Source organism: Corylus avellana, chromosome ca7, assembly GCF_901000735.1.
Source record: "Corylus avellana chromosome ca7, CavTom2PMs-1.0".
Classification (NCBI taxonomy): domain Eukaryota; kingdom Viridiplantae; phylum Streptophyta; class Magnoliopsida; order Fagales; family Betulaceae; genus Corylus; species Corylus avellana.
The window spans coordinates 8,619,501-8,628,948 of record NC_081547.1 but is presented as its reverse complement, the minus strand read 5'-3'; the positions used below and the strand labels follow the sequence as shown (position 1 = coordinate 8,628,948).

The window sequence follows — 9,448 nt, the reverse complement described above, 5'->3', positions numbered from 1 at the left end:
AATTAGTTTGATTGATCGTAATAGGATCAAATGATCGATCAAACATCCGATCGATCCTAATGAATTAGTTCGATTGATCGTGATAGGATCAAATGATCAATCAAATGTTGGTCGAAAATTCGATCGATCAAACATGCAATCAATCGTAGTGAGTTAGTTCGATTGATCATGATAAGATCAAACATCTGATCAAAAATTTAATCGATCCTAGTGAATTAGTTCGATTGATCGTAATAGAATCAATTGATCGATCAAACATCCGAAAGATCCTAGTGAATTAATTATATTGATTATGATAAGATCAATTGATTGATCAGACTGGATACAATTGAAGGTTCAATCGAACATTCAATTGAACTATAAGCTTTTTATATTATCTTAGTGCATTAGTTATATTAATCTTATATTATCTTTAGAATTTGTATTGATTTTATAATTAATTATAAGATAAATATCAACTTCAACTTAATGATCTTTATCATAAAAATTTATTAAATGGAAATTATTAGTTAATATTATAATAATAAAAAAACATATTACAAGAGAAAATAAAGAAAAACAAAAATAAATAAAATAAATAAAAATTAAAAAATTGTAAGTATAATTTTTTTTTTTTTTTTAAAAAAATTACCCTCAATAGCGGCGACTCTAGGGTCGCCGCTATTTGAGGCAGTGCGAAAAATATAGCGCCATCCAGTGGCGGGGTTTCTGAAATTTTCGAACCAAAAATTTCATAAACCGCGTCTTTTTTCCCCAAACCTCCAAAACACCAAAATCCCTAACACCCCTCTCACTCACCTCCCTCATCACTCTCACTCTCGATCTCTCTCCCGCTGCTCTCCCAACTTTCGTTCCCGCTGCTCTCCCTCCCTCCCATGATGGATCCAATGGCTTTCAAGCCTGAAAACGCTGCGTTTGGAGCTCTGGTTTTCGAGTGATCTTTGTGAGTGGAGTTCGTAAAGATAGAGAGGTAAGAGTGTGAAAAAGTTTGCGTCTTGTGTTTGTTTGGTTTCTAAGAAATTGGAGGAAAAACGAAAAGGCTGGATCCAGTGGCTTTTTTGTTGCTAAGAAATTTCGAACTCTAATGACTGTTTGGTAATAGTGTGAATTTTTGGGTTCTACTGTTTTTTTTTGGTTGCTGAGAAAATGAAATTTTGATTTTTAGTGATATTGTATTTAGTTGTGAATGCGGGTTTTTAACGGCGTCGCGTGCTATGTCTTATTGGCAATATTATATTAGTTTCTTCTAATATTATCTCTCAAGATATTATTAATCTTGATCGTTTGGATGTCTATAAGAATTCTTAGGTAATGAAATGAGAATCATTCTTTATTTCATCTGTTTTACTGATTCCATTTGCCTTTTGGATTGAAGGCACTCCTTGCATCACTGATTGTGTGATGGCAGAGCTTGAGAAGCTAGGTCAGAAATATCGAGTTGCTTTGAGGTATCCTCCCTCTCATGTTTACTCTGAAACGTTTCCCAAGACGTTTTGTGATTGTTGTTCACATTCTTCTCTTCTATGTTAGTTTGAAGAGGTTCGAGATTGTTGGATGCATGTGTTAGTGTGGTTTGTAGGAATCGGATCAGTTGTGATCTTATATTATTTTCATTATAGTAATGATTTTTTTTTCTTTTGTTTAGATGATGAAATTTATTCAACCCAAAGAAAAGAGTACAAATTAACTTAGTTTTTAATCCTACGGTCTGTGCAATCAAATTTTTCAACATTGCCTTTTTCTGCTGCCATTCGCATGCATCATATGGGCCTACTAGTGCAATACTGTTATTCTTCTATTAGCATTTCATCTTGAGAATATCCTTGTACATGCTCATGATCAATGATGTTCAGCCAATGATTATTACTCCCTCCCCATTCCTTCTTTGACAAGATTGCTAAAGATCCTCGTTTTGAAAGACTAATTTGTGCTCATAAAGGGACCTATGCTGATGACTGTATTGTTGATAGAGTTACTGAGGTATGTCTTGAATTAATTTGATGTGAAGGTTCTTGTGTGTTACCCATATTTAGTAGTAGCAGCTTTCAAATTTTCCCAAAAACTTAATCATTTCCTCAGAACTTTTTAAATCCTCCAAATATATGTGTGATCCATATGATAAGATGCACGGTTGTACCTTCTCCTTTTTGACAGTGATGCTGTATGTTGTCCATTATCGTTAATAGTGAAATATGATGTATATATTTGTCTTTCTATTGGGTTGTATACGATTCAGAAGTAGCATACAAGATGAAAACTTCTTGAACGATAATTCTTGTAAACCAAAGAACCTTGACTGCAAATGTTTGTAATGTCTATCCAAAAGAAATAACAAAAAACGAAAAGTGAATTATCATAGCCTTTACTTATGCAACAATGTGAACAAAACATCTTGTTGCTCCTCTTGGAAGGGTTTATTAAAAATTAGAGAATTGTAATTTGAAACACAAGTTGATCTATTTTTTGAAGCACAGTACATCTATAGAAAATTACAGGAAAGGTGTTGAATAAATGTAACAGTCCCCAATATTCTTGCCTAAATGTACACTGAACAAGTGATTCTGAACCCCAAGACGAAGGGGCTTTTGATCAATGATTTTTTTTTTTTTTTTTTTGGGGGGGGGAATGCCTTTTAGTCTAGGTGACCATTGACAATATTGTTTACATTGTCTTTGTAGCATGTTGTATATTTTGTGGCTTTTATGATTGTTTGTGTGGCAATGATCTCACTTTTGTTATTCAACTGGTGAGAGAAGCACATATTTGTCATTCAACTAGAGAGAGGAACACTTGTATCTGATGTAACTGATATCAACCTAGCTAGAGGAACTACATATTTAATTATTTGGTATCAAAGAATGTCTGTGGTCATACCATAAAAGTGTGGCATTAGGAGTGCTGATGGTTCTTACAAGTGGCTTTGTTTGCAATGCAGGACGGATAGTGCCTTGAGGTTCGGTTGGTTTTTCCTGTTCTACTTGGTAGGTGCCATATGTTATATCATCTTATCCTAGCAATGCTCCTCATGAATAGGTGGTATGCTTTTCTTTCTATTAATCAATTTGGCATAATGCAGATTCACATTGGGTTTTGTATTTTCGCTGCTATTGCGCCGCCACTTGTCTTTCATGGGAAGTCATTGACGTAAGTTAATTGATTTCTGAGCTGTGTGGACTGAAGTTTCAAACGGGTTTGATTTCCATATTAATATAGCATATAATTATATTTGTAATGAAGCCTGTTGTGGAAGTAGATTTGACGAAAATAATGCTCGAGCACTTTAGTTGTTTTTCACATGTTTAGTGGTGGTAGCATACAAATTGTAGTAAAACAATATAATGTTTTAATTATGTCTACAATAAACTTGTCCTTGCTATTTCTGAGCTGTATGAACTTAAGTTTCAAACAAGGTTGATTACCATATTAATATAGTATAGACAACCTGTTTGTTGTGGAAGAACATTTGACGAAAATAATGCTCGGGGATTTTGGTTGTTTGTGGCGTGTAGTGACGGGTATATGAAAGTTGTAGTCGAACACTATAATTTTATAATTATGTCTACAGTGAACTTGTTCTTGGTGGGAAAGATCCTTAAGAATGAACATATAGTAAAGTACATGGTAAAGGAGCTAGATTGTCTTATGGAATTTTCAGGGTCTCTTTGTCATTTTTCTTTTTGTATTTTATAGCTGATTCTGCTACCCCACACCACAGAACCTTTTTTTTTCTATAAAAGATAGTAAAGGAATTGGATTATATTTTTTTTGGGAAATTGCTATTATCCGATTGTTGATTTGCATAAAGTAAATGAGACAGCTTGGTGCTACAGTGAACCTATTTTCAATGATTCAGAAATTGTTGTGTATAGAGTACAGTAGACAACTTTCTTGTAACTTTTCCATAGCATATTCAGGCTTGTTGAAAAGCACTGTGGCTTGCAACTATTGTTATAAATCTTTTATTCATTTAAATTTCATACTTTTATAGTTAATTCATATAAATTTTTCTTCTTTTTCTAATTCAAGGGAATCCTTGCAGCAATCGATGTCTTCAATGACCATGTATTGGTTGGGGTACGTTGTTCCGTAAATGGCTCTTATTACTGCCTATTTTGATATGAAACTGCAGAGTCATGGGATGTTCGTGCAGTTGGTGGGGGTAGTTATCAATGAATTTTAGGTTGATTTATTCTACTTCTTATGTTCATAGTATAAAGCTGTCTAATAGGAGATATGTAATGGTGTAGAATGTGCTGCAAAAGGAAAAGAGTGCTTTTATTTTTCTTTTTTAAATCACATTGATGTAAATGATTCAACATTACAAAAAATGAATGCGTAGAGTGCTTAGTGGGAAAACAGACCCATGTACCTAGAAGATGTCATAATAAATATGGCCAGGGTTATTTGCCTTTTTTCTCATAATGCTAGCTTTCTAACACCTCTTACTTTTAAAAGCAAATTTACTGTCTTTGACCTTTTGCGATCGATCGCACTCCAAGTGCGATCGATCGCAAAATATCAAAAATCTACTATTCTTCGATCGCGCGCTTGCCCAATGTGCGTTCGAGCGCAAAATGTTGAAAACTCACTGGTACTGCGATCGATCGCACGCCAAGTGCGATCGATCGCAAAAGGTCAAAAACCTATTGGTACTGCGATCGATGGCAGATTTTTTATTTTTTTTAAAAAAATTTTTTTTAGGACCATTAGGGTCCACTTTGTGGACGCTAATGGTTAACTATCAGCATCCACTTTGAGTGGACGCTAATGGTTAACCATTAGCGTCGACTATGGCTTCCGTTTACATCACCTTTAGGGTCAAAAAATTGTGACTTTTAGGGTCGATAAAGTGGACGCTAAAAGTTATCATTAGGGTCGACTTTAAGTAGACGCTGATAGTTAATTTTTTTTTAAAATTTTTTTAGGACCATTAGGGTCCACTTTGTGGACGCTAATGGTTAACTATCAGCGTCCACTTTGATTTGGACGCTGATAATTAATCTTTATTTTTTATTTTTTTAGGACCATTAGGGTCCACTTTGTGGACGCTAATGGTTAACTATTAGCGTCCACTTTAAGTCGTCGCTAATGGTTAACCATTAGCGTTGACTATGGATTTCGTTTACATCACCTTTAGGGTCAAAACATTGTGACTTTTAGGGTCGATAAAGTGGACGCTAAAAGTTATCATTAGGGTCGACTTTAAGTGGACGCTGATAATCACACATTTGATCATTAGGGTCGGACTATTAGCGTCGACACTTTTAGGGTCCAAAAGTCGACGCTGTTGTCAACAGCGTCAACTTTAGGACTTTTAGGGTCGACTCAAAGTCGCCCCTAAAGACCTAAATTCTTGTAGTGATAGGTGGTTTGCAACCATGATGTAGATACTCTAATCCTAAAAATTCATAATCACATCATTGATAAAAAAGAAAAAAAAAAAAAAAAAAAAAGAGAGAATGTTATAAAGAAAGAATTGTGAACGTCAACTCATTGCTAACCTTGTGCTGCATCCATCGCTATTCGGATTCTATCTTCCCAATTTAAGATGTTTGCTTTCTCACCTGCATTCGTTAGGAAAATGCATAAACTTGATCTCGTCTGTTTTGTTATTCAAATTAAATTAAGGTGATCACATAGTACTTGATTTAAAGGACTTTTTGCTTAATATTTCAATTACGCCCAAACCTGAAAGATGTGCTTCTAAGTCTCCGTTGGCCATGTACTCATAAATGAGCCCCAAGTTAGTTCCTTCATAGCAATACCCAACAAGAGTAGTTAAGTTTCTATGATGAACCCTCATAAGAAGTTTAACCTGTAATTACAATTTAGCACCTTAATTTTAATATACCCATCTGACCATACGTATAAATGAATGTAAATATTTTTTATGAGTTACAATTACACACTGATTGAAATTGTTGAAAGCCTTGAACTGATGATGGAGAGAGCATCTTCATTGCTACTTGAGTGTCATCTATGTTGCCACGGTAAACTGTTCCAAATTCATCCTTAGCAAGAATCCTTTCAAAATTATTTGTAATTTTTAGGAGCTCAGAATATGTAAATTGTCATTGTATTGAATCCAATAATACATTTTGAATGTTGGATTCGGTATCTACCATCGCAACTGCGAAGATCATCATGAGCATGATATGGTCATATCTAAGGTCAATTTTTCCTTTGGTAATGTCAAAATGAATATTATAATTTAAATGTCACATTTAGTCTTATCTTGTTGTTTTCTCCTTCTAAGTCCCAACAAGATGGCAGCAACAATCATCGAGAGGATCAACACTCCACCGAGTGATGCTACTATTGGAACAACAATACTGTTCTCCTTTTTACATGAATCAGATCGACATAGATTTGGATTGTCACCCACACTAGAAATGATAGTATTGATCGACGTTAAAGAAAGTCATTGGTAGATATTGTAACCCATGCTTTAGCTTTTTTGCGTGTAAAGAAGTTTTTCATTTTATGAAATTAGACTTAAGAAAACTTATCTGGAAAACTACATTTATCTCCTCTAATTACAACTCTATTTGTAATGCTCCCCCAAATGTTTCAATTTTTGTGGTATCTCGGCCTCCTTCCGCACCCAAAATGACAATTTAGGAAAAGTACACACACATTTATCTGGAAAACTACATTTATCTCTTCTAATTACAATTCTATTTGTAATGTTCTCCCCAATGTTTCAATTTTTGTGGTATCTCGGCCTCCTTTCACACCCAAAATGACAATTCAGGAAAAATACACACACACAATATATATATATATATATATATATATATATATATATTGAAATATATTTTGAAGATAGCAAAAATTTCAAAAAAAGAAGAAGGAAAAGACAAAATTCATAAGAAATTGAAAAATAAAAAAATCAGATTTTTTTTGCTGATTTTTTTTTTTAATTTTTAATTTTTTTAATTTTTTTATTTTCTTTCTTGGAATTTGGAATTTTCTCGTTTTTTCTGATTTTTTTTTATTTTTTAATCTTAAAGGTATTTATTTATTTATTTTTGGCATGAAGGGGAGTAGGGGATGTTGTAACTTTAATGTTAGATTGGAAGGGAGCTAGGGTGGAGGAAAATTGCAAAAATTGAAACATTGAAGAAACATTATAATTATAATATTAATAATTAAACCAGACAATATAATAGTAATGGGTTTATATATGGACGTCTTTGAAAAAAAAAATCATACCTTAATGATAATAAACAATTATCTGATCTTGCAATTAGTTCAACTGGAATTGAACTAGACAATTGGTTTCGTTCCAAGTTTCTTTCCAAGTTTCTGCATGCAAAGGCAGAATGAATAGTTTTGTTTTCCACTTCTCTAAATATGAAATTTGTAGCATTAGTCTTAAAATAAAAGTAACTTACAAGTCTCTCAAGTGTATCAATTGAGACAGGAAATTAGGCACTGGTCCAATTAAGCTATTGTTAGATAGATCCCTGAAATGAGAGGATCACTTATATTTATTACTTTTTGGGGTAGAAAATGTTTACTTTCGCCAACATCATCATGATGTTTTTGAGTTATTTAATCATGTAAATAGTGGATATATACTTACAAATATTGTAACATTACGAGATTTGATATGCCGGCAGATATCTCTCCATCCAATCCACTTGAGGACAAGTTCCTGAGGAATTTAAGTTGTACAATAACTTAAATTATTTGTCGAAATAGTAAGTTGGAATATCATAAAGCTTATATGAAGACTTACAAGGATGTGATTCTAGGAGGAGTATCACCATCATAGCTACAAGTTAGACCTTCCCACGCATATCCTTTAGGGGCACATGGATCTCCTTGCCAAATTCTCTTTATTCCATATGTTGATTTGATTTTTGCAATGGCATCAACTAAACTTTCACATGCATTGATGCATTCATTCAAATATATAGTGAAAAGCATATATATATATATATATAATGTGTGAAACAAACGTACCATCTCCTTGGTATGTGTCTGATTGCAAGGGATATTTTACTGTGTATATCTCAATCGCGTTGATAATGGGTGGACGTGTTGACTTTTCGGTTTTGAAGATTGAAAAATCATATTTTACTTTTCCATTTAGGGCCGATGGGCTAAACATAGTGATTGTTTTCAAGTAATTAGGAGCAACGGGTCCAAACCAGTAGTTCTCGTTGAGGGTACAGTTGAATGATCTGGACTCGTTGGCGTTGAACTCTACAACTTCAGCAAAGTGCATGTACACATAATATTCTGTAGTCGCAGCATCTGATTCCCACCAAATTTCTAAGGGAGCAGTATCATTTCCCGGTGTGGCGGCAGTACTCAAGACAACAGATGGTGGTTGGTATACACTTGTAGAGTCATCAATGGTAAGCGAGGTGTTTAAATCTGTCCACTCAGATTGGATATAGGGCTGCCAATAACGATTATAAACATCGTTTCCATACCTAAATAATTTACACATCACAACTAGTACGGAAAATAATTTTATTGTTTTTTGTAATGCAAATGACTTGATATCATATAAAATGACTCACCTGTATCGTTGATTGCTTTTTGATCCAGTATCCAAGCGAGAAAAGAGTGCCAATGATCCAGATTGTGTCACATAGGTCGTATTTTCCAATGGCCTAAACTCTATTGTTGATAAAAATGGTGTACCGAGGCCCGTGTTTACTAGACAGACATGTATATAATTTAGAGATGGGACATGTATGAGCTCCTTGAGGACACTATCCAATGAATTCACCACTTCGATCGTGTCACACTTATTTGGTCCAACATACAGATCGAATTGCGGTAGATTACCTTTTCCATCATAATTCCCATGCAAGAAGTTTGCTTGGATCAAATACTTAGTGCCTCTTTTGACGTTTATGGTGTAGCAGTTTCGGTTTCCTTGAGGAAAGCTTCTGAGATTCCATACGTATCGTTGATAGGAACCTCTGATATCAGGTGATACGCTCTTACTTACACCTGAATCTATGAAGGTGGCGTCTGAAATGTAATTAATGCGTGTTGTGTCCTCCTTAAAGCTAGAATTCGCTGGTGCCCCACAACCTATGCTTATGAAGCCTGGAACGACAGATAAGAAAGAACAATAATGAAAACAAAAGTTATATATTGAAAGATTAAGATTAATATGATGATGATGATGATATATACCTGATTGATCCTGGGCATGAACCACAAGTAGAAGACCCAAACCCGCGAGCAATGCAAAGAAATTGAAACGTTTGAATCCCATCGCCAAAAAATCACCTAATCTCAAATGTTTCAACCAATATTTATGAATCATTTACTAAATAACTGGGGAGGATTTGAATCTGTCTTCTTTTTCTTATATCAACGTGACGGTTGACCGTTGTTATTTTTTCTAGAATATTAATATTATACTTTTGCAATGACTCAGTATTACAATGACCGCGCCCCAGTTCTAAGAAGCTTT

At 34.2% G+C, this 9,448-nt stretch overlaps 1 pseudogene; it reads right to left on the bottom strand.

Moving 5' to 3' along the window:
* Positions 1–9,247, bottom strand: part of LOC132187546 (LRR receptor-like serine/threonine-protein kinase IOS1) — a 10,626-nt pseudogene extending 1,379 nt beyond the window's left edge.
* Between the last annotated feature and the right edge of the window lie 201 nt (positions 9,248–9,448).